General features: G+C 45.9%; 1 long non-coding RNA gene across 1 annotated transcript in view; it reads right to left on the bottom strand.

The window, feature by feature from the left end:
* Positions 1–583: 583 nt before the first annotated feature.
* LOC148107439 (uncharacterized) overlaps positions 584–26,043 on the bottom strand; it is a 91,945-nt gene continuing 66,485 nt past the window's right edge. Inside the window, exon 4 of the long non-coding RNA XR_015722386.1 lies at positions 584–683. This is a non-coding gene — a long non-coding RNA (uncharacterized LOC148107439). The remainder of the gene's footprint in view (positions 684–26,043) is intronic.

Here is a 26,043-nt window from a genome sequence, read left to right as displayed (position 1 = left end):
CAGCCCCGAGTGTGATCGCCGCACGCCCTTGCCTGCCTGTTCTTGCTGGTGGCCTGGGGCAGGTCCTGATCAGGGACTGGGAACGACAGGAACCCTTCCGCATGGGAAATAAGGCCTGTTCTCCCATATGGTGACAATACACCTTCCAGATTCATTCCTGGTTGGTGACTCTAGTGATCCAGAACCGTGATGGTTACCATGGCAACCGGGCCCAGATTGTTGGTCTTGTTTTTTGTGTTTTTAACTCTGTTCTATGGCCAAGAGGACATGGGTGTATTTAGGGAAGGGGTGAGGCTGGTGGAGGGGGCCACTCCAGCTTACCATCTTGATTCCCACCTTTTATCTTGGGCTCAGAGCACAGTCTCGGTGAGAGTCCCCTCATGGTGAGGACTTGATGGCAAGGCAGTCAGAGGGCCTCTGGGGGTTTCTGAGGGTTCCCTCCCATTTTCTCCTCAATCGTGACATCACGAACGCCCTAGCATGTTACGCATGAGGCAGTTTCAAATTCCTGCTTACCTTCCCCTTTCCTCAACGGCACTAACACCTGGTTGTGGAAAGACAGCAGGACAACCCACCTGGAGAGCTGGGGCCTTGGCTCCACTGCTCCACGACTGTGTGGCCTGGGAAATATATCTTCTCTTTCTGGGCCTCAGTTTACCCATCTCACAGCGAAGTAGGTGGACCTGGAGAAGAAATGGCAATTAGGGTTCCTCTGGGTTACCACTTCTGAACAATTGGAAGAGACTGCCTGAAGCATTCACCTGAGAAGGGAATTAGCAAATGCACCCCCCTCCCTTCCCTTAACCCCCCACCCTCCTGCAGGCCTGGCTTTGCCCTCTTGCATAAAACACATGACAAGGTCTTATCTGCAGGTCCAGTTGGGGCTTCTTTGAGGTCTTGCAAGTCCTTCTAGTTTATTTGGATTATCTCCCCCCAGTCTCGCTCATGCTGAAGCGCATTGTTTTCAACAACTCACATCCGATCAGATTTTTCCAAAGCACGCAATTTCATTTTTATGGATGCGATTCTTTCTTTACACTCTCGGTTTTCATTGCCTTCCATAAAATGTTATTAAATTGTATAATTACAGTCCTAAGAAGGAGTAGATTCTGGTTTTGTGGGGTCTGTAGCTCACAAAAATTAGGGGCCCCTTTGAAAGAAAACCATGTCGCAGATAGAAAATTACACACACAAAATCGTTACTGATCTCAAACAGGAGAAATCGCAAGTTTCCACCTTTATAAAGGCGAAAAGATGGCAAATATCACAAAACCCAGAGAGAAAGATCATCATGTTTTTACTCATTAACTACCTCTTGCGTGGCTGAAATACTTTGTAACTTCTGGCCACAGATTCTTAATCACTTCTGTACATAACAATCTTCTCGCAATGACGTCTTCTGCGGAAGGATTAGAGTTAAGCAGCGTTGATCAATTTTTTAAACTATTTGGAATGCATTAAACATATGCAACTTCTCACCATGTGTGATACTGTGTGGGTCCTTCCCTGGGACCACAGAAATGGATAAATCCTATTTTATATGATTTCCTCAAATAAAAGAGAAGATCTGGGATATATATACCTTTTAAAGCTACATTTTCAAGCATATTCCTGTTAGGAAAGAACTTTAAAAAAAATCAGTTCTCATTCCAACTGAATCCTTGCAGTTTTACCCATCTGATGATGGAGAGAATTTTCCATAGACTAGCTCCTGGCTCCATATATTTCAAACTTTCTGTCTCCTCCACGACCCACATACTTGTGGTACCAGGAACCATAAGACATGTTCATACTGTGATATGCTCTCCGATCTTGCCTCTGTAGGTCACAACATCAGTGAGTAGGCATAATGGATGGAAGGAACATTTCTGGAAGCCATCTGTACATTGTGTTGGCTAGATGTATCTTCAGACAGAAATGACTTCAAACCACGCAAATACAACCCGTTTAATCTAGTCTAGATTTAACCCTAACCTGACTTCCCCTTGCACTCACTTCAATGACCCCTTACATTTAGGGAGAGTGGAAAGAGACAGTGGTTTTAACCAACTACAATTAAAATATTTTACTTTGAAAAATGTTCAAAAACATCATGAGACATATCTGATAAAGGCCTGTTGTCTAAAATATACAAAGAGCTCTTCAAAGGCAACGATAATGGGGCACCTGGGTGGCTCAGTCAGTTAAGCGTCCAACTCTTGATTTCGGCTCAGGTCATGATCTCAGGGTTATGAGATGGAGCCCTGCATTTGGCATGGAGCCTGCTTGAGATTTTCTCTCTCTCTCTCTCTGTCCCTCTGCCCCTCCCCCTCCATCTCTAAGAAAACAACAAAACGAAACAAAAACTCAACAATAAGAATAAGCAACCAGATTAAAAAATGGGCAAAAGACATCTGATCAAAGAAGACGCATAGATGGCAAACAAGCATTTAAAAGGACGTCATTAGGGACATCATTGAAAAGCATACAACATTAGGGAATTGCAAATTAAAGCAACAACGAGATACCACCGCACACTTACTAGAAGGGCCAAAGTCCAAAACACTAACACCAGATTCTGGCAAGAATGTGGAGCAACAGGGACTCTCATTCATGCCTGGTGGGAAAGCAAAATGGAACAGCCACATCGGAAGACCGTTTGGAGGTCTGTTCCAAAGCTGAATACATGCTGACCATCCAATCCAGCAAATGCGCTCTTTGGTGTTTACCCAAAGGAGTTCAAAATTTATGTCCATAAAAAAACGCACATACAGATGTTTGTAGCGGCTTTATTTGGAATTGCCCGAACCTGGAAGCAACCAATATATCGTCCACAAGGTGAGAGGATAAACCACAGTGGTATTACATCCGATAATAAATATTATTCAGCACAAAAAAGAAATGCACTCTCAAGCCATGAAAAGACATGGAAGAATCTTGGATGCTCATTACTAAGGGAGAGAAGCCAATCAGAAGAGACCAGGTACTGTGTGACTCCAGCTATAGGACATTCTGGAAAAGGCAACACTATGGAGACAGTACACAGATCAGTTGTTGCCAGGGGTTATAAGGGAAGGAGACATCTCTCCTGAGCGGAGCACAGAGGACTTTTAGGGCAAGGAAACTATTCTGCACGATACTACAATGACGGACGTACCTCACACGCTTGCCCGAACCCATAGAATGGACAACGCCAAGAGTGAACCCAAATATAAACTATGGGCTTTGGGTGATGAGGACGTGTCAGTGTAAGTTTGTTGTTGATAGTGGGGGAGGCTGTGCATGTGTGGGGAGCAGGCAGTCTATGGGAACTCTCCATACTTTCTGCTCCATTTTACTGTGAACCTAAAATTGCTCTCAAAAAAAAAAAATCCAATTTGCTAATTTAAAAAATTTCAAAAGAAATCACGACCTTCCGGACACGTTGATAGTGTTACTCTCAGGGCCTTGGAAGGAGTCTGTGTGGTGAGGGATTCTGACGTTTCAGCGTCACTAGCATCTTCTTGCGAGAAGATGTGCAAGTCAAACAGGTCTGGGACCCAACCTGACCGAAGTTGAGTACATACGTGCCTCGAGTGATGAGGGCGGGAATGTGCAGGTGTCTCAGACCTGCGAGCTGCAAAGAGCTGTGCGAACAGTATGTTTGCAGAGACAGCAGAGAAGGCCAGCTATTGGTTGGATCAATTAGCCAGAGGATGGTAGAGAGTTTCTATGGTCATCGGTAACATCTGATGAGCTTCTGCTATATATAAGACAACCCTGAGTGCTTTATATAACAACACTTCAGAGACACAGAAATTGAGGCTCAGAGGAGTGATATATGTTCCGGAAGCCTGCCTCAGCTATTCTGTGAAGCTAGGATTCAAAAAACTGGTGCCCTTGGCTCCCCTGAAACATGTGGCCTTAATCCAGGATTTCGGGCAATATAGTTTTCCCTCTAGCTTTTTTATTGTTTGCAGCTTGGTGTAATAGGACCCACCTTGAAGTCTTCCCTGCGGTTATGCACATAAAAATAAGAATGAGACCAGGGAACAGAGACCACCTTTTAATTGTGAGATACTGTGTGTATTTGTCTGGGTCCAATCAGAAAACAGAAACCACTAAAGGTCTTTCAAGCCGAGGGAGTTTGATAGAGGGAACTGACTGCCCGGGGGTGGGGGGACTGAGAAGTGACCCAGAGCAGGAAAAGATGCTCTTGCTCTTCTTGGCTGGAAGCACAGTGGGAAAAGGTAGCTTTGCCAGAGCCAGAAGCTGGGCGCCCAGGAGGTGGGAGGGAACTGGCCAGGGCTGCCCATGGGGCTGTGGCGGCAGAGGAAGGAGCACGAGCGGGGCAGGAAGGTGAGGCAGCGGCTGCAGGAGATGCTGTGGAAGCAGAGATGGGGTAGAAATACCCCGGTTGCTCCCCTTCTCCGACTCTCCTGTTGTCCGACAACCCTCCCTCTGGCCAAGCCTTCCCTGGAGGCCAGGAAACCACACCACACCGATGCAAGATACTATTATTATAGAAGATAGCTGCAGGCTCCTGATGAAGGAGAAGAGGAGGGTGGGACAGAGGATTCCAGAATCCCACACAATCTTTCTTCTCCCATGTGTCTAGAACAAACAGGTGAGAAAAGAGTCCCCCAGGATACCTTATATTTCTGGGTCAAATCTCCACTCCGCAAGAATGATGGGGTGGAGGAATAGATGAGGAGAGGGGAAGTGGGTAGTTTCTACATTCTCTTCTGCCCAAAACCCAGCATCAAAGGGATAACTCTCCAAGGGCAGGATTTATTTCTGTCTTAAAATAAAGAGAAGCCTCAGGACTGCTGGGGGTCTGCCCCCGTCCAGAGGGGCCTCTAGTGAGGAGGCTTGTAGAGCTCAATCCCAGAGACCAGGAATGACATTGTCCTTCTGGCTCCCTTGATCCATCAGAAACTGACAGTGTCTTGTCCAACAGTCAGCTGCCTCCCGCTTAAGGGTGTCTGTGGGAGGAAGCAAGCATCGCCAGCCAGAAGCCACTGTTGCCACTTCTCCCCTCATCTGTGCCCTGCCCTGGACTCCGTCTCAAGATGCAAATGTGGCTCCAGAGATCACTTCGGCCTCTGAGCACCACTGCTCTGCCAGGCCTGATGTTCATAAATGGCCCATGAGTCCAGGACCGTCTGTCCCCATCTGCCTCAGGAGCCCCCCAGCACTTCCTGCTGCAGCCGCGTGAACCACATTCGGCTCCTTGGGCCGAGTGCATTCTCCTCCCTGGGGTTGGAACACCCTGCAACTCCCTTTTGTCAGCTTAGCACCAACTCACCTCTCAACTCTCAGTAAATGTCACTTCCTCAGGGAAGTCCTCTCTGACCACCTTCCTAAAGAGGTCTGTGTTTCATAGCACCTTGCACTTGTCCTATCTGTTACATGGTGTTTTTACTACTCGTGGAATTACCTAGACCAGGGGTCAGCAAACTAACACCAGTGAGCCAATCCAATCCACTGCCACTTCCTATAAATAAAGTTTTATTGGGACACAGACATGTCCATTCATTTGCATATATTGCCTGTGGAGGCTTTCACACAGCAAGGGCTGGGCTGAGTAGCTGCAACTGAGACCTAACGGCCAGGGATCTTTCTAAATGTACATCATCTAAAATTAAAATCTCCAGTCTTCTTTGTGTTTCTCTCTTGCCTTCAGAATGGCATGCAAACACATTAGCATGATATAATAAGCCCTGCCAGACCTGGTGGCTGCTCGCTTTGCAAAGCTGCAGAAGCTGAAGGTTTAGGAGATTGGAATGAAGGAAACTGACATTTGCCAGCCACTGAGTCATGCTAAGCACTGTGCTGGGTGCCTCATGCTTATACTGGTCCTGGTATGTCTCCTATAAATTATGTGCTTATCTATTTATCCTAGATTTGGGGCTTATAATGTTTATTGCTATTCTCTGATATATTTTTCAGAAAAGAGTGTCAACCATTTCTGTTCCATCGAAGGTTCAAACTAATTTCTTTTTAATTGACCATAATCTTTGTTTTTCAATCAGCAGACTGTGGGCCATTTTTCCTGTGGCCACTACATTCTAGGTGTCTTATCTTTAAGATATTTTAACCTACAGCAGCTGACTATAATAATGAGTGAAGCACCAGATCCTCAAAACATGTTCACTCTTTTAGAACTAGGTCTAGTTACATGTGGTGAAAAACCCAAAATATGGCTTAAGCAAACTAGAAATTTGCATTGTCATATAATTTAGTCCAGACTCAAGCAATCCAGACAGATACAGCAGTTTTACAATCAACAGGGACCCAAGCTACTTTTCTCTTACTGCTTTACCTTTCTTGGCTTCCCACCTCATTGTCCAAGATGGCTGCTTGAGCTCCATCCCTTATGTCTGAATTCCACCCATACTGAAGGAGGAAGGGAAGAAGAGGCAAAGGCCTTGTTCCAGCTGTCTTTTAAGGGCATTAATCATATAACATTACCTCTCAAATATCAATGGCCAGAGCCTCCATGACCACACTTTGATGTAAGGGAGGCTGGGAAATGAATCCTTTATTTCAGAGATCCAGTGGCCAGCTAAACATGGAGGTTCTGTTACTCAGGAAGACAGAGAGAATGGACATGGCTAAATGACCACCAGTCTCTGCCACAGGTATTCGGCTATTCCACATTGCCACCAGCCAGACTGTGTTCACATACTTTATATGAAAACAAATCAAGACCAAACTTAAGTTAAAAATTGTGCAACGCACAATTGGGTTATTCTGTTCATTCATCCATCCATTTGTTCATCCATTCAACAAACATCTATGTAGCTTCTATTCTAAACCAGGTACTGGGCAAGATGCAAGATAAAAGCACTGAATAGAAATGAGTGAATAGATTAAGCCATTCCTGATCTTCCTATGGTTATTTTTTTATTATTATTATTATTAATTATTATTATTATTATTATTATTATTATTATTATTATTTTCTTCCTAAGGTTATTTTAAATGGAACAAGGGGTATTTTAATGAACGAGGCCATTCATCATGAGAGTGCATGGACAGGATAACCATAAAAACCAGCACCTCAACTAAAGGATGCTTAAAGCACCAAGTTCTCCAGTCAACTGTGACGTTCTAAACTCTTGAGGGATCTCCAGGCTGGGCTGTCTAGAGCTCTTCTCCCCGAGGAAGCTCCACAGTGGTCTGCTCAGCCCCCTCCCCCAGCATGTCCAAGGACAGGATCCAGCCCTGGGCCTCAGAAATGCAGAGATATTTATGCCACGTCCGGAAGACCAAATCTAAGAGACGGAGCTGATGCCACTTGAAAGGAATCAGAGCAGAATCTCTAGAGATTAAGGAGATGACACTGACCAAATTGCAAAGGGGAAAAGGGTGAGAAGAAGTACAGATTAAAGCAGCTGGGCCATCTGTTATTTTGATTTGTCTTCCCCTCCCCCCATTTCAAAGGGAATTACAGGAGACGAATTAAGACTTCATTAGCCCCCGACAACTTCAGGCATACTCATTCGTCTCGCATTGGCATCGATACCAGTCTCCGCAGGGTTGGGGTAACAAGAAGAGAAAGCTATTGATGCTCTTCTGTCCCTCCCTGCCCAGTGCCCCTGCCTCTGCCTCTGGCCACTTTCCCTTTCGTGACTTTGTTTGACACACAGGAAAGAATCATGAGGTGTTGAGTATCATTAACTTCCAAACACCTAGGAAATCAGTAGGAAAGTGCAAACACGGCGGACCCCGACCGTCTCCGCAAATGATCTGTCCTAAAGTCCTCCCCTCTAGAGATGAAAAGAAGGAATTTGGCAGGCTGACAGTCTCAGGGAGAGAGGACTGAGTGAACAGGAGGGGGACAGGCAGAATAAATGAAAATATGATTGACTTCTTACCTCGGCCCGGCTCACACATGGTTCTGAGCATTTAATAAACAGGTTGACACTCCGAGTTCCCCTCATTAGGGGCACACGCAGACCCGGACTATCATAAATCAGAAAGCTAGGTTATCAAAGCTTGTGATCTTTAACTGTGTCAGGGCGCCCTCCTGTCTGCTCAAAGGGAGGCAGCCACCAGCAAGCTGCAAAGAATTAGCTGCTGTGCCATGATTTAATACACATGCCACCGGAGGAGGAGGCGAGAGCCTGGGTCAGGCAGGGAAAGGTTGCCCAGGTAGCCAGCATGAGGACAGCCGTCTTGGGGGCGCATGGTACTTGGGGGATAATGATGAACCCAAGGAACAGACCTCTGTGTTTGGTAAGCCTGGCAGGGACTGGAGGAAATTGCTACACATGTTAGGATTTCCAAGCTGGAAGGGGCATCGGAATCCCTTTAATCCTGTGGTTTACCGGCCTAGTTTCATGTCAGAATCGAACAGAGAATAGGTAGTTTCTAGGAAAGGCACATCTCTCCTAGGCCCCCAAGTACATCCAAGAGAAATGAATGTATACGTCCACAAAAAGATTTACAAGCAAACGTTCATGGCAACTTTATTCATAATGGCCCCAAACTGGAACCCAACCAAATATCCTTCAGCAGCAGGAGAGTGGATAAACACACTGTGATATGTCCATACAGTGGAGTACTATTCAGTAATAAAAAGAAATGAACTCCCGATACATGCAGTGTGAAGAGATCACATAGATCCAATGCCGGGTGAAAGAAGCCAGGCACAGGAAAGTAGACACTGGGTGACTCCGTGTATATGAGGTTCAAGGACAGGCAACACTAATCTATGGCAATAGAAGTCAGAACAGAGGTAGGATAGGGAGACCCAATTTGGGGAATACAGGAATTTTCTGGGGAGATGGAAATATGTTCTATCTTAATCTGGATGATGGTCATGGGGCTGAATACATTTACAAAAATTCATTGGCCAGTACACTTACTACTTGCCTATTTTACTATATATAAATTACATCCCAATAAAGTACTGCAAAAACAAACACACAAATGAATGAATGCAGACTTCAGGGCCTTTGCACATGCTATTCCCTTTGCTAGGAGTATCCCCTCTACAAAATTTATGAGACTGGTCCCATAATATCATTTAGGTCTTCACTTAAAGTTCACATATCCAGAGAGCTCAGCCATTCACTGTTGTGTTGCTGTTTTTTACATACTCTTAATCATGCTCAGAAATAGACTGGTGATGGGTAGTAAGGAGGGCACATATTGCATGGTGCACTGGGTGTTATATGCAACTAATGAATCATCGAACTTTACATCAGAAACAAGGGATGTACTGTATGGTAATTAACATAATATAATAAAAAACATTAAAATAACAAATAAAAAAATTAAAAAAATTATCTTATGTATGTGTTTGTTTATTGTCTGCCTCGTCTTCCAGCTCCATCACCACGAGACTGTGAGCTCCTAAAGGATGTCTTATCCATCATATTGACTACTTGTACTGTGTCTCTGTTGATTCTTTCCACCTGCCACCCACAATTCTATGCCTTGCTTCCTCACTTTCTGGCTCCTGGTTGAGTTTTGGCCAATGGGAAACCCTAGCAGAAGACTGAAGGGAAAGGGAAATGGGACATTAGGATGTCATCTCTACTCCAGGGGTCGCTACAAGCTGACTGCATCTCTAGATCAGTGGTTCTCCACTAGGGGTGACATGACACCCCCAAGGGACATTTGGCAAAGTCTAGAGGGTGTTGCTGGCCTCCCAGAGGTAGGGTCCAGGAATGCTGCTAATGCATAGAATCCTACAGTGTAGAGAACAGCCCCCCACGACACAGAAGGACCCAGCTCCGAATATCGACAGTGACGAGGGTCGGGGAATCTGTTCTCAGTAAAGGTTCCAGCTCTCTTAAGGAGGTCCTCCTTCCATAGCTGTTTCCCTCAAACTCAGGTTATATAGGCAACACTCCCCTCTTCCTTCAGGTCTAGAGGTTGGAAAAGCCCCAGTGTTGCTAGCTTGCAGGTCCCACACTATCCTTTAAGGCTTCTCTAATATGCTGCACACATCCTTGTCTTAGCCCCTTTATGAAACTCCTTAAAGTACCCTAACCAAAGCGGGCTATTCTGTTTCCTGATGGAACCCTGACAAATGCACCATTTCATCCCCAGCAGCCAGGTGTCCGTAAATAGCAATAAGTATCTGCTAAATTAATGAAGTAATTAGTAAGCGGTTAATTAATTAAATGGTTAATAAGCTATCCCCAGGAGATTTGGGTTTAGAAAGTCAAAGATAAATCTTAGCATGTATAACTTTTCAAAGATTTCCCAGGTGATTCTACAACAATGCGTTCATGTCTTAGTGGAGAAATAGGCCCAGGGAGGGGAAAATACTTTTGGGGGTCACATTATTGCGAGGAGTGGACTGTGGTCCAGTAAGTACCCAGTCTGGACACTGATTGTTAATTCCATCATTCTCTGCTACTTTTCCTTGAATTATTTTTTTCCCCAGGGCATAATGCACATTCTGACGTCCACACCTCCTGGATATCTATTTGATCCGTGAGGTTCTAATTCATCGACACATCAGTCTGAATGTCCACGGATGAAGAGACAGCTCCACAGAGGGGACAGCCGCCTGAGGACAGATATTTCTGTCTCGGTCTGAGATTCTACCACATCTAAGCTCCTTGACCAATTAAGATTCCGTTCCCTCACCTGGCAAATGGAGATGAGAACGCTCACCGCTCAGGTTTGTCCTGAGATGATGCCTATAACGTGTGTGGCCAGGTGCTGGGCACAGACTGAAATTTCAGACAACGGGTGGTCCTGGCTAAGGTGTGCTCCAGTCCAATTTCCTGTAGCTTGTGTTCGAGAATTCTCAAGAGTTTTCAATGGGGCTGAACCAGGACAACCTGAATCTAAAAAAATAAGAGATTCAGTCCTCGAAATTCTTGGCTAAAATGTAGGCTGTAGAAAAGCCAATGCCAAGCCCCCAAGACTCAGGCTGTAGGTTTAAATTGCTTACCATAGCTTTAAACCCGCCTGTGAAAAATATCCACATTCTTCTGTGAGCTTGAGAGAACAAGGCTTCCTTTAGGTTTTCTCACAAGAGTAGAATTAGGATCATGTGTGCACTTCTCTCTTTATGCTCAGAGTGAAGTCTTTAACACCATGGAACTCTCAGATTTTCCACTCCGAAGGGGTGCATGGGTGAAGAAATAAAGGAAGAAAGAAAGCTTACTTCTGTCCCTCTGTCCCTCCATAGCTTGGGCTTGGACTTTAAAGACTTGAACGTTGACTAGTCTAAGGAAAAACAGAAATGTGTGCTTCTTGTATGCCTTGTAATTTAGACTCAAGGAAGGACCAAAGGGATGGTGAGGATAAGGGAATGTTCTCTTTAGTGGAGACTAAATACAATGGTTCAGTACTTACTAACTCTGAGACTCGGGGTCTTCATCTGTAGAATGGGTATAGAGCAGTACCTCCTTTATGAGGCCAAGGTAAGGACAGACTGATATAATTGTAGTACTTATTTTCTGCCTACAAGTTTGCAGGCCACCTTCTTTGGTTAACATTCTATGTTGCTGTACATTGTCCTCAGGGAAAATCCCTATTTTTTTCTTCCAATTATATAGTCATTATTGTGTATTGTAGAAAACTTAAACAGTATATAAAAGAACAATAAAGAAAGCAAGAGTTATGTGAACCTCCCCCCACATCCCCCAGCATCCTAAGATAGTTACCATTAACATTAGGGGAGTGCTTTTCACACATCTCTGTATCCATGTTAAGCTGTTTTTAAAGATCCAACCTGCTGTTGGGATCAGCTATGAATCTGCAAATTTCAACCCAGCTACAGCACTTTGGATTGTATGGATATATAAGTGACTTAACCTTTCTGGGCCTTGGAACCTTAATCTATAAAATGGTGTATTCATTCCCTAGGGCTGCTGGAACAGATTTCACAAACTGAGTGGCTTAAAAGAAGAGAAATCTCTCTGCATCCTGGGGGACAGAGCCCGAAATCAAGGTACAAGTGGGGGTGTTCTCTCTGGAAGCTCTGAAGGAGAACATGCTCAGTGCCTCGCTCTGAGCTTCTGGTGGCTGCCGCCCATCCTTGGAGTCCTTTGGCTGTAGACATGTCACTTGAATCTCTGCCTCCTTCTTCTCATGACCTTAACCCCCATGTCTGTTCTTCTCCTCTTATGAAGGGACCTTGTCATTAGATGTAGGGCCCACCCAGATAATTCAAGATGATCTTATGTTAAGGTCCCTAACATAATTATATCTGCAAGATTCCTTTTCCAAATAAGCTCCCATGCACAGGGTCCAGGCGGACTACCTCTTAGGGGGCCACCATTTAACTCTCTGACAATGGGACTAAGAATACTTGCCTCCCAGAGTAACTGCAATAAACAAGTGGAATGGGAACGTGTTTATGCAGTTCTTGGCATGTGATAATGATCGATATATGCTGTATATTAATAATCTTATCTGAAGGGCACTGTTTCTCCTCCTCCTTTCTGGAGGAATAGAGTAAGATATAAATAAACAAACCTAAATGAATAATTTTGAGGTACAAGTGGGTGCCCAAAAGGTGGTTTTCTTTCATTCTCTCTGAGCTCTCTCTACTGTCTCAAAGAAGAGAGTTTTGATATATTTATGCTCTAATATTTTTTCTCTCTCTCTCTTTTCCCTGGGGCTTCTCTCTTCTCTCTAGCTTTCCTTCCTCCAGACATAGCTCAGCAGGTTGGCCATTTTATCGGAAAACACAAAGCTTCAGAAGGCATAAATTCAACCAAATCAATTAGGTGAATTACATTTTATTTAGAGTGAAAAATCCACCATTCATTGCAACATGCAGCTTTTCATGCTTCTGTGACATTGAGGTTGAACAGAAATTCTTTATGGCTTCATTATTTAAAAACATAGAGTTGTTCTGATTTTTTTTTTAACTTGGTAGATGAAAATCAAGACCAATGAAAATGCTGAATGCGGAAGCTATTGCTCACTTCACAAAAAGATTTGTCCTTGACCAGATGATGCTCCTGGTGCATTTCTGGCAACTTGATTTATAAGAGGCGGATAATAATAGAGCAAGAAAAACAATGGAGTGGGGGTGCAGAGACGTGAGTTTTATTCTGGGCTGCATTATCCTCTATCTGTGTGGCATCAAGTGATAAAGTAACCTCTCTGTGTCTTGATTTTCCTACTGTAAAATGAGGAAGGGTCGGAAGAGATGGCTGCCTAGGTGTCTCCCAGCTCTGACCCTTCTAGAGCTTATCCACCAAATGCCAACATTTCTCCGCGCACCGTTCCTCAGATTTAACTTCAATCCCTTCACCAGTGGCCAAGAGAACATTCAAGATGAATGCAGCAACTTTTCTACAGGTGAAACACATAATGGCATTTGTTGACTCGGAAACTTCCATCCTTTTCCATCTAAGAACAGGGGTTCTGAAGCACATGAACACAACACGGAATAAGCCACCCCACACAGCAAGCTGACAATACACTCACACAGGTCCCAAGGCTGTGTGTCCACTTGTCCAGTGGGAGGAGCCAAGGTGAAGTCCAAGAGTGAGACGGCGAGAAGGACCTTTGTGAACAGAGAACTTGGCTTTCCTCATGAAGGAGGCGTAGCTCTGACAAGGACCACATTTGATCATTTCTGGTCCCTCCTACCCCATCTTACCCAGAATTGGTGCTTGGCTAGAGCTCACTGACTCATTGACTGCCAATGGCTCAGGGGAAACAGGGGTCAGAAAAAAATAATAAAAATAAATAAATAAATAAATAAATAAATAAATAAATAAATAAATGGAACAGGTTATCTCTGAGAGATAGGTTACCTCTCAGAGAACACTGACCATAAGGAGGAAACTCCATGAACTCAGGTGGTAGGAGAGAATGTGGACAGGGGCTGACTCCATTATGGGTCTGGCTGGGCAGGTGCTCTGGCTCCCCGTGCCCTGTCAGTCCACCATTCTCCACTCACCTCCTCCCTTCTGGGCCTGAGTTTCTTCATGGTCTTGATCCTCTCCTCCTTCCCCTCCCCCTCCACCTTCTCTTTCTTGTCCTCCTCTCCCTCCACATCCCCCTCCTTCTCCTCCTCTTCCTCCTCTTCTTCTTTCTCCTCCCCCTCATCGTCATCTTCCTTGCTTCCGTCATCATCGTCATCATCCTCAACATCACTATCACCTTCGTCAGCATTGTCACAGCTGCCATTTTTTCAATGTTTACTGTATATCTGACAATATGCTAAATACTTTACACTCACTTTCTCATAACCATCACGACAGTCTTAAGGAGGTCTGGTGTAGGTCTCCCCACATAGATCCTGAGATGAGGATCTGGATACAAATCGTTTATTTGGGAGGTGATCCCAGGTAGCATGGGGAGGGAGGAAGAGACGGGGAAGAAAGCAGAAATAAAGGTGTGTTGGTGAGTGGTCAATGCTGAGGGTAACTGGGGCGCAGTCAATCTAGGGACCTCCTGAGGGGCTCTGAGAACACACCTCAGAATTGTCCCATGAGGAAGTAGGATCTTGGTCCACCTCGTGCCATTCTTTATTGGTTGAGGTTACTCCTGGGGATATCGCCTCCTGGCACTTCTGTTCTGCCCCATCCTGAGCTGAGCCCAGGCCCACTGTCAGAGAAAGCCCTCTGGGGGTGAACATCAGTATACTGGGAACTGCCCACCTGAGCTCTAAGCGGCTTGGACGGTAGGAGGGGCAGGGAGATATGGGTGGGGCACCAACGACATCCGTGATGCTATTATTATTCCAGTCCCGGAGATGAGGAAACTGAAGTTCAGGGAGGTGAAGTAACTGACCCAGGTCTCAGATTCCTAAATGGATGGAGTTGGGATTTGAACTGGTCTGGAAATGACAGAGTCTGAGCCATTAACTCCACGCTTCCACCCACTAAAGGCAGGGGTTAGCTCTAAGCTGCCCTCCACCCACGGCTCACCCCTCTCCAACGTCCCGTGATGAGTCCCAGGACGTGGAGGGGGCAGTTGTGAACACGGAACTGGGACCCCAGGCAATCATGAAGTTTCCACCTTCCACATCAGTTGTCTGCATGGCCGTCTCAGACACCTCTCAGTCAATGAGGTGTGAGGCTCTGCAACTTTGGAGAAGTCACCCAGGCACTCTGAGCCTCGGCGTCCTCATCTGGGCTGTGAGGAAGACAATGAGACAGGTATCCTCCTCACAGCGTTGTGGCCAGAAATCAAGGACAGAATGCACAACACGGGGATAGCACAGCCTCTGCAAGTAACAAGAGCCTGGTAGCTGTTAGCTTGTTTCTATCACATGTGATGAATAATTATAATGATCTAGGCCTTTGGTCTTCCACCGCGCACATACTGTTTCTAAAACGAGAATCAGGACATTACCCAGGACAGAGTCTCACAAGAAAAGTGACAGAGAAAATAAGGCAAATTCAATCTCCAGTCTGTCCAACACGGTCTCCTACAACAGGCACATGTAGTGTGCATCTTTAAAGGAAGGGGAGATGATGTCTGTAGAATCTTACAGATGTCTAGCCAGGCCCAGACTGAGACACTCCTCTTGAAGTTGCCTGGAGTCAGAGTTTGACTTGCTATGATCCTATTTCTTTCCTTACCACCCGTGGTCTGTTTGCAACCCAGCAACAGCCAGAGTAGGTCTGTGAGAGAGAGAGAGAGAGAGAGAGAGAGAGAGAGAGGGAAAGGAAGGAGAAAGAAAGAAAGAAAGAAAGAAAGAAAGAAAGAAAGAAAGAGAGGATGGAAGGAAGGAAGGAGAAGGAAGGAAGGAAGAAAAAGATCATCTCATGCCTCTGTTCAAAATTGGACCATGAGTGGCTCAGTCAGTTAAGCATCTGCCTTTAGCCCAGGTCATGATCCAGGGTCCTGGGATCGAGCCCCGCATCCGGCTCCCTGCTCAGTGGGAAGCCTGCTTCTCCCTCTCACACTCCCCTTGCTTGTGTTCCCTCTCTTGCTGTCTCTGTCAAATAAATAAATAAAATCTTTAAAAAAAAATTGGACCATGATTTTCCCTTCCTCTTGGAGAAAAGCAAAGCCTTGACTGGCCACAGAGGCCCCATGCTGCACAGTCTGGATGCTCCCTCCCTTGATCTCTCTGCCTCCTCTCTGAGCACTCTCCCATCGCTGCCCCGCAGAGGCCCTTGGTGATGCTGAGGCTACCGCGCATGCTCAGAGCATTTGCGCCCGCTGTTCCTCCTGTGGCCCCGCGGCCCACTTCATTGCTTCCTTCCCAACTACATCATTCACATTACAACAATCTCGCATCCCCACCCCACTGCTGAGACTCAACCCTCCCGTCTTTATTGACTTCCAACAGACTATATTTCTTTGTCGCCTACTTAGGACTTCACAGTGTATGGTCTGTCTCCCTTCCATAGAACAGTAGTTCTCAACCAAGAGTGATTTTGGCCCCCCAGACATTTAGCAACATCTGGAGACATTCTGGGTGGTCATGATTGGGGAGGGGTGCTCGTGGCTTCTAGTGGGTTGAGGTCAGGGGCACTGCTAACCACCCTACAAAGCCCAGGACAGCCCCTACCACAGCGAATTCTCCAGCTCAAAATGTCAGTAGCCCTGAGGTTGAAGAACTGTGCCACGGAATGAAGCTTCACAAAGACAGGGCTTTGGGGCTTTTTTTTTTTTTCTTTATTGCTGGATCCTGACGTCAAGAGCAGTATCTGGCACGCAGCAGTCACTCAATAGATATTTAGGGGGTAGAGAATGCCTAGAAATGGTCCCTAGAGTGAAGACGTTCAGACTCATCAATATCTCAAAATTCCTCTTCAAACAAGCCGCAGAACAAAAAAACCCAGGCACTGGCCAGACCGCAAGAAAGATCCAGGTCCTTGTTTGGAAAAGGAATCGTTTTCACCGGAAAGAAAGAAAGATGTCCCTCCGACAACCCCACCCGGAACTCGCACATTGTGTTCTAAGTTTAACACATCTTGTGTTCTCTCTGCTGAAACCCTTGGCCCCAGCCCATAATATCCCTGAATCCAGGAAACCATTATGACTGATCAGGGTCAAAGGTTGCTCCTATTGTAACCCACTTCCTCCATCAGAGTTTTAAATTTGGAAAACGTTCTTATTGCTATTGTGTGGCATGGCAGGTCTCAGATAACCTCAGAATGATTTTTATTTGTCTACCATGACCCACCACCACTAAAAAAAAAAAAAAAAAAAAAAAAAGTTTAAAAAATTGCAGAGCAGGAGGGGGCTTTCCTCAGACCATAATGTTAGTAGACAAGGAATCAGATAAGAGCCAGCTGATATTTTCAGCCTTTAACTGAATAAAAGGAAGGAGAAGTTGTCAGATGCCCAGAGGGACCCCGAAACGAAATTCCATTTCTTTTTTTAAGATGACCAAAAGAGGAAAATATATAACCCTAAAAGAGTAGCAATTTTAGGTGAAAGTAAGCACTTAAAACTTTACAGAGATTATTCTAATACCCTTGGAAATTTCTGGAATGTTTTGCCACCTTCTACATGAAGAAGAGTCATGGTACCCACAGATATGTCCTGCCTTATAACACTAGGGCATCAGAGAAATCTCTGGCTTTGACCAGGAAGAGCAGAGGAGGCAAGGGGCAGGTGATGAGAGATACCAAATCTCAGAATTACATACAGCAATTAAATGGCAGGAGGAGGTTGTGTTGGTCAACAGTGCAGAACAATGGGATATATGGCCATTTTGGGGGAGAGTGCATGTGAGAGGAAGGAGTAGATGGAAAGTCTTTGATGCACTTAAGAGGTCAGAAAACGGTACTCCAGTCAATTCTGCAAATATTCATGGGGCCCTGCTCTGTTTAAGGCTTGGTGTTAGAGGTTAGCAGTACGAAGACAGGAGACACAAATGCATGGTGCCTAATGCGTGGGCACTGGCAGGGGTTTAAACCCTCATGCCACCACTCACTTGCTAAGGGGCCTGGGCAGGTTGACTTAATCCCACTTAGACTTGGTTTCCCCATCTGTAAAATAGGATTGAGAAGGGTAGTTACCTGCCTCATGGGGTTGCTGTGGGGATGCTATTTGGCGAAGTGCCCCGCACGTGAAAAGTATTCAACGATCCATATCATTATTATTAGAAATAAGACAAGGTCCTTGCCCTTAAATTGTTCATAATCTAGCAGGGCATACATCATCATAATTAAAAGAGCAGCCCACATTTATCGTGCATTTACTCTCTGCCGGTTGGGCCATGTCACTAATTCTGGCCAATTGACTATGGGAGAAAATTACACCTATTGCTGCCTGGCCGGGGCATTTCCTTGCCAGTGCATGACCCGGATGCATACGATCTTCCCCTTGCCACCACGAGAAGTGCCACTCCAAGTGGTGGGGCCTTGGTCACTGTTGGAACTGAGCCCAGTTGCCCATACTCGCCTACTAACACATCCTGTACTGGCTCCCTTCCTTTCCTTTTTCATCTTGTCACTTCCCTATCAGTGCTTCCTGGAATCACTCCCCCCCCACCCAAAAAAATCTTGCATTCAAATTCCAGTTGCTTGGGGATTACCTGCTCTGAAACAGAAATCTCAATCCATTTGATCTTGCAAATCCCATTTAGAATTATTTAGAGATGAGCTAAATTCACTATCAGATCAACAAAGTGGGTGTTGACTCAACTCATTACTCCAACTAATTTTGAAATATCTTCTGTTTTTGTAAATGTTCTTTGGTTACTCTTGGTCCAAGGATAAGGTTGATAGCAGGAGATGTGCAAAGAACATGTAGCATGAATAAAAAATAAGCTTGTGTTGTTTGGGATCTAAGTCCACTGAGATTTAGAGATGGTAATTATTGGAGCATGACTTTGGCTCTCCTGACTCTTTCACAACCCTATATGGTAAATATCATTCTCATCCCCACACCATATTCATGGAACTTGGGTACAGAAAGGTGAAATGATCTGCCTGGTTTCCAGGTCTCACACCTGGCAGGTGTTGGGGGATAGATTCGCACCCAGTTCTAAGTCTCAAGTTCATGCTCAAAACCATGATACCATATAGATAAAGAGACGTAAGCAAGCAAAGATACATAAGATATAAGAGGACTCTGAACAACTTGAAAAATCTGTTGGCAGCATAGCATGTTAGAAAGCATCGAACAGTACATCAAAAACTAATGATGTACTATATGTTGGCTAATGGAATTAAAATTTTTTTAAAAAAGGGTTGCATTAAAAAAAAAAAAAAAAGCCTACCCAAGGAAAACCATGCCTTCTCCTGAGAATTAAAACCCCTCAATTGCCTAAAACAGACCCCCCCACATTGCTGTAGATAAAATGACCAAGCGTAGCATCCAGAGCCATGAAGATACTCAGTACATGTTAGTATGTGAACAGCAGGGTGGAAGAAAGACAAGAGCGGGGGCGAGGTCGTATTTCTTACCTCCGTGCACCATACTGCTGCCATGCAAGGCGGAGGGGAGATTATTTGCTCGCTGAGGTTGGGCAAGCTCCCCTTCCTCATCTCCTCTCCGTCAGTTCTGACTGATCTAACTGTATCATCTCTTCTAAGAAAAAAAAAAAAAAAAAAAGGCAGCCCCAGAGAGCTACCAGTCTAGCTTCCTGGGGTAGATGACTGTTACGTGATTATCACACAAGGGACGTGATGTGCTCGATAACTACTGGATAGAAAAGGAATGAAGGAAGAACACATAAACAAGGGGTAGGGAGACCTAGGCGCCCAGTGGCCAGAGTGAATTCTTTCTCATGTATAAAGCAGGCAGGTCTTTATAACTTTGGGGAACCTGCACTAAAGGAAAATCTAAAACTCAGGGAAGGCAATAGGATTTCCTACCTGGCATCCTCTACCCTGCAATCCGTACAGACTATAGCAGATCTAGTGAGGCTCTGCCCCGTCCCCTCACTGCCCGAGGTGTCCACGCTTGCCAGAGACCTCTTCCTGCAAGCCAGGGCCAGGCCAGCGTGCAGGGAATAAGGCTGACTCTGTCTTTGCATGTCCCTCAGAGTGAGCAGCTCCTAAATTTTGTAGCCTAGGCACCTCGCTCCCCTCACCCTAGTCCCTCGGGTGCAAGCACCTGTGTCTTCCTTTCTAGGGCTTTCTCTACCTGAAGGAACGAGTCCAGCCTCGTGCAGAGCAGACCGGAAGTGCTAAGGAGCTGATGAACCCAGAGTAGCTCTCAACCAATGACAAATGCTAAGAGAGAGGGTAAACAACCCTGCTTTTCAGGTGGGACAACCCTGAAGTGTGTTCCACACCATCTCCCAGAAGCCCCTCGTGCAAGGTTGCCAGACACAAGGAATAAAAATATAGTGAGCCCAGTTAGCTTGGAATTTCAGAGAGACAATGAATAACAGTATAGGAATGTCCCATGTAATATGGGACCTACAAACACTAAGAAATTAGTTGTTGTTTCTCTGACATTCAAATGTAACTGGGTGTCTTTTATCGGGCAAACCTACCTCAGGGCCGTAACTTCCTTATTAATACAATCTTTTTGTTTCCTTATTTCCCTACCAGGGCTTCCTGGGATCACTTTCCAGTTAAGCAATCTGTCCTCAAATCATAGTTACTTCTGGAAAAATCCAACCTAAGACAGAGACTTTAAGCCACTGAGGGTACAGGTGTAGGAGTTTCTCTATCAATTACGCTCTGTGATTTATCTGGGCAAGAGCTGAACTCATCACCAGGTCACCAAAGTGGGCGCTGATCCAACTCATTATTTCATCTGACATTTTCTTCTATTCTCTGGACAGTGGGGAAAGGGATCTCACTCGTGAGCCTCGCCAGTGGGTCTCGGGCTGTAGAAAATATCATTGTGACTCATCAGGCCTCCTCCGTCACTGGCCCCCAAGCTCCTCGTCTTTCAGGGAATTCATTCCACAGGAAGAGACACCAATGGATAAAAGCGAGCACGGCGGTGTAGAGATCTATGCCCAGTTCGCACTCTAGATGAAGGCCAAATTACATAATAAAGAGAAGCACCAGGATTCCATCCCAGTCTCCGTATGACATTTCATGATAGCCAAGAACACAGGCTCTGGGCTTCGAGATTGAGTGAGAGGATTCATTTGCTACTTCCTGAGTAGGTGACTTCACCTTACTGAGCCTCAGTTTCCCCATCTTTCAAACGCCCCAGAGGACAGTTGGAAGCATTCAGGGACATGATGTAGACAAGATCGTTGCTGGCTGGGATAATGGCAATTATACTGCTACCCCGGTATTGAATTTGTTTTGTAGAACCCTAGGCCATCATAGCTTTGGGTTCTGCTTCCAAGACAGAAATCGGAAGCAACGCCTATAACGTGTCAAAGGATTTCAAATCACTCCTCCTGGGGGCGCCTGGCTGGCTCAGTCAAGAAGAAATGCAACTCTTGATCACGGGAGTGTGAGTTCGAGTCCTACACTGGGTGTAGAGACTAATTACACACAAAAAAAAATTTAAGAAAAATATGATAAAATCACTTCTGGCACGAGGCTGTGGCTCTGAACATTGTATAGGGTTCTCCTTCAGGAATACGTCGCAACGCCAGGAGAAATGGTGAACACCTAGCAATTCATGCAACAATATATACTGAGCCTGTGGCTGAGCCACGGGTGTCTCTTTAGATGGAAATGGGTTCCTCACTTTACCCAACTAGTGCCCAATGAGGCTAATTCACTCATTCTCCCACCTGCTTATTCCCTGTGGGCATTCAAGTTCTCATCCAACACTGTTTTTTCTCCAATACTTTTTTTCCCCCTTTTCTTTTCCAATATCTTTTAAGCTATGTTTTTCCCCCAAGTCCTTGAATAATGTACAGGGATGATGCTTCATGCTTTGTGTAGCCCTGGTATCTGTTATACACCCAATGGGAGTCCGTATTTTGTAGTTCAAAGACACAGCGAAAGGCAATTTCTGTGTGTACAATGGGATCCTATAAGGAATGAATTGCACTCTTCCTTCTAGTAAGTAAAAGGAAATCCTGATTTTTTAACAACTGAAAGCAAATCAAGGCTCTGTCTTGTCCCAACTCTCTGTAAGAAAGAGTTTTAAAACTGCTAAGCTAATCCTCATGCAAATAATCTCAGATCAGGTGTGGGTTTTTTTTTTCTTTTCTTTTTAAACCCATCCTAAAAATAGATCAACTCTTTAGTATCAGGCTACTCCTATATTATGGCAAAGTAAGGCTTTCAACTCCTAGTGGCTTTTTGCTTTCAATTTTGTTTTGTTTTGTTTTGTTTTGAACCAAATCACATCTTGCTTGGCAAAGACTTTTTATTTTTATTTCCTTGATTCATAGGTCCTTAATGAAAGCAAAATTCAACCTTACATCGGTCTTGTATGAATTAGGGACCGTGTAAACAGTACTTAACAGTTCTAATTGAAGGTCAGTAAATCCCCAAGAGATTAAATGAATCCTGCAGGGAGCCGTGTAAATCTCCCCCCCTTTTATGGCAGACCAGTCAAGCCCCCAGCCTGCTTTGTGCAAGGCTTAATAAACATGGTATGCATCTAATCAAAACCATTTTGCACCCAAAGGGGTTAGGGGCGTAAATCACAATTACTCTTGGCACTAAACCCTTGGCCCAAAGAGGCCCAATGTTGCCAGATATCATCAGAAGTGGACTTCTAGGACTTAAATGTCTGGCATGGGTTTCCAGGTCTGAGTGTCCAGCCTACTTCTCAGCAGGAGAATCCAGATGGGGGTATAAAATCTGAAAATTTCGAACGACCCCCCCTTGCTCTCTCTGCTTTCTATACTCTTTGCCAGCTATTGCCTGACATAGAAAACAAAAAACTAATTAAAAAAAAAAAAAACAATCCATTGTCCTCATCCAAATATTCAGATGGAGGTGCTAAGGCACCCTTCCTGACATTCCTGAGTTTAATTTTACTCTTCACTTTGGGTTACTTTCAGTGTCAACACCTAGATCTGCCCTTGAAATACCATGATTTCATTTATCATGTCCAAATGTGCGCCATTTAAAAGAAGATCGTACAAAGTCCCCAGAACCTGGCTAAAACCAAGCAAGGGCAAAATTAAACTCAGGAGTGTCCAGAAGAGTGCCTTTAGACCTCCATCTGAATGTTCATACAGAGAAATGAGCTGGAAGGAATTCAGGAGTGGGACTCCATCCCTGGGGGTAACCATAGCAAATGGACTGCTTATGCTTAGACCGTTGCGAGAGAAAGAAGCTACTCAGTCCTCTTAGGTTGCTATTAGATGGCTTTTTATTGTAGCCACTGGGCCTTATCCTCGTCAATACACCACCTCCACCCAGTGAGTGCTGAGCCCTGTGCACAGAGCAGCCTATGCTCCCAGAGGGCTGCAGGCAGAGCAGTTTCAAGGATAAGATACGAGTGCTATCAATCCAGCTGATGGACCCAATGCTGGAGGAACCCATCGTTCTTGCTCTGATTTCATCCTATGTCTCTGCTTCTGTTCAAGTCTCCTCCGAGCCACGGGGAAGTTCCGTCTTCTTTTTTTCGTAGCCCTCCTGCTAACTCATAGCTACACTTTTTCTTTCACTGCCATGAACACCCTTTCCATTCGGTCCTCCTGGTAACCCAGATAAGCCCTGCGTCGCATGGAGCCCAGGCTCTAGAGTCAGAAAACCGAGTAAAAGTGTTCCGCATCTCCATTCACTCCTTCCTCCAACTCCAAGGGAGGAGAGGATGGTGCGTTGGAAGTGTTCAGGAAACATCTTTAAAATCCTGTTCTCATCCCTGTCTCTCTCTACACCATGGAAACACCCTCTCTCTCCCCTTTTCAAGTATCAACCCCTGAAACTCCATCTTCACAGATTTTCTGGCTTCTCCCACTCCCTAGACTCTGGGGATTTTTGTTATGGAGACATAAAAGCCTCTGTGACTCCTGTCCGACCTTTATTCTCCATTTTGCCCATTACCCAGATTCTTCGCGACAAAGCAGAGCCCGGGGTTTACCTTGGAAAGGGAGCAGTGAACATCATGAGCAGCAGTGCACTGACGATTGTTGTGCTTAAGGTTATTTGCCTTAGATCGGGTTCTCCGAGGCAGAGATGGGCACGCTAGGGGTCACTGGGGACTGCTCCCAGGAAGAACACCTGTCGGTGGGGGGGGCAAGGATGGCACCAAGCAGGGGGGGGGGAACGGGGGCTGTGATGCATTACAACAAAAGTCTCACAGCTCTCCATGGAGCTTGGGAGCTGGGATGGCTCCTCAGCACTGTTTCAAATCCACATGGAGGGGCTGGGCCTTTCCCCACCCATGGGGCTCAGTCATGGGGTAGGGGTGTCCCCCAGAGAGTGGGCAAGCAGCTCCCTTCGGCCACAGGCAGGGCCTGCAGAGGGGCTCGGCTGTGAGCCAGAGACATGGGCTATCTCTGGAGCTGGAGCAAGGAGTCCGTTGGTTCTGAAGGGCCGGACCCGGGGGGCACACGGCAGCACCCACTCCAGTCTGCATTTATTCACTCAACAAACACTTACTGCGTACCTACTCTGTGCTGGAACAGCGGGCCCCTTCCCCTAACCTGCCCCCCCCCGCTGCAGTCCCTTCCTTCACCTTCCTCCCCATCTCCCTCTCCGACCCCCCCAGTTTGCCTGGAACCAGGGCTGCAAGAATTGGCCAGCTCTTTAATTGCTCCGCTCTTCTCTGTGACATGGATTGGAGGTGACATTTCCCGGGCATGGAGCTGCATCCCTGTGGCTGCATATTCCCCCTGTCACAGGAGATCATCGAAGCTGTCACCAGCGGAAAGCTAGAAGCCATCGGAGGGGCAGGAGGCGCAGAGATCCCGGGTAGCATTCAAAGGGTTGGTGAGACACGCTTCCCAGAGCGGGTTCCAGGGGCTCTTTCTGCCCCGCTGATCTCTGCCTCAGGAGAGTTGACAGGATCTGACATTTCAGGGGTTACCCGACTGAGCTGCACCAACTGGGTCTTTCACCCAAAGCAAGGGGAAAGGGCTGGATCCTGGGTGGCAAGCCGGTCCCTGAGGAAGGAACAGAGCCAGACGAACGAGGAGAGAGGAAACCAAGCAGAGGATTCCAAATGGCCTTGCGGGGCAAACAGACCTGGATCTGAGCTCCAGCGCCGACCTTTAGAGATGCCTCAGTGTCCCCAACCGTAATATGGGGATAATAATATCCACCTCCAGGGGTGGTTGGGGTTTGATATAAATAATGTATATATTGATGGGAATTAAACTGGTGGGGATTGAATATAAATATATATGTAAATATGTATTTGTGCGTGTTTATACACACGTATGTGTGTATGTATACAGGTAAATATATATTTCTATTTGTGCGAACTAAATATAAGTCATGTAAATATAAATAAATACAAGTAAATAGCCAAAAATATAGGGCTATTATTTGATTCTTCTGCCTTTCCCTGGTTACCTGTAGCCAGTCCATCAGCAAGTTGTGTCAACTTTATTCCCAAAAGATGTCCTGGACGTGACCCATTGGCCTGTCTCCATTGCCACCAAGCTACCATCATCTCCTGCCCTGACGACTTCAACGGGCTCCTAACCGGTCCCTTGGCTTCTGCTCCAGCCACTCCCCACAGCAGTCAGGGTTCTCTCGCAAGACATCCATCAGGGCATGTCCCTCCCCCACTTAGCACCTTCTGGGAGGCCGTTGCTGTGCTTGGAAAGAAAAGACCCTCCCTGCTCTGGCCCTGACCCCTCTCCAACTTCTCCCCTGCTCACCACACTTCAGCACTCCACTGCCTTTCCTCCTTGGACATGCCAAACTCATTCCCACCTCAGGGCCTTTGCACTTGCTGTCCCCCTGGGCCTAGAACGCCCTTCCCCTGGTCTCCCCGGACTGATGTCAGGTCTCTGTGCAGAAGTCAGCTTCTCAAGGGGGTCATCTGTGACAGCAAATGTCAGGTTCCTCCCTTGGTTCGCCTGTCTCTCTCTCCTTAATTCTCTCTCTCTCTCTATCTCCTTCTGCCTCCTCCCTCCCCCTCCTGCTCCGTCTCTCTTATGCATACACACACTATCTCATTTTATCAGCTCACTCCCTGCCACCATCATTTTCTCCTTCATCTTGTAGCTCGTGTGAACTCTGGGTCAGCCTGGAACCTCCCCGTCTCACTTACGGCATCCCCAGTGCCCAGCCCAGTGCTCAGGACTTGCTAAACACTTGTCGTGTAATGGAGGAACGCATAGGCTTGGCACATGGTGTGCGGACCACAGCCCCTTCACGACTCCCCAGCAGGAAG

This window comes from Ursus americanus, chromosome 30 (assembly GCF_024610735.1).
Source record: "Ursus americanus isolate L20-20 chromosome 30, mUrsAme1.1.p, whole genome shotgun sequence".
Classification (NCBI taxonomy): Eukaryota; Metazoa; Chordata; class Mammalia; order Carnivora; family Ursidae; genus Ursus; species Ursus americanus.
This window is presented reverse-complemented; position numbering and strand designations above follow the sequence as displayed.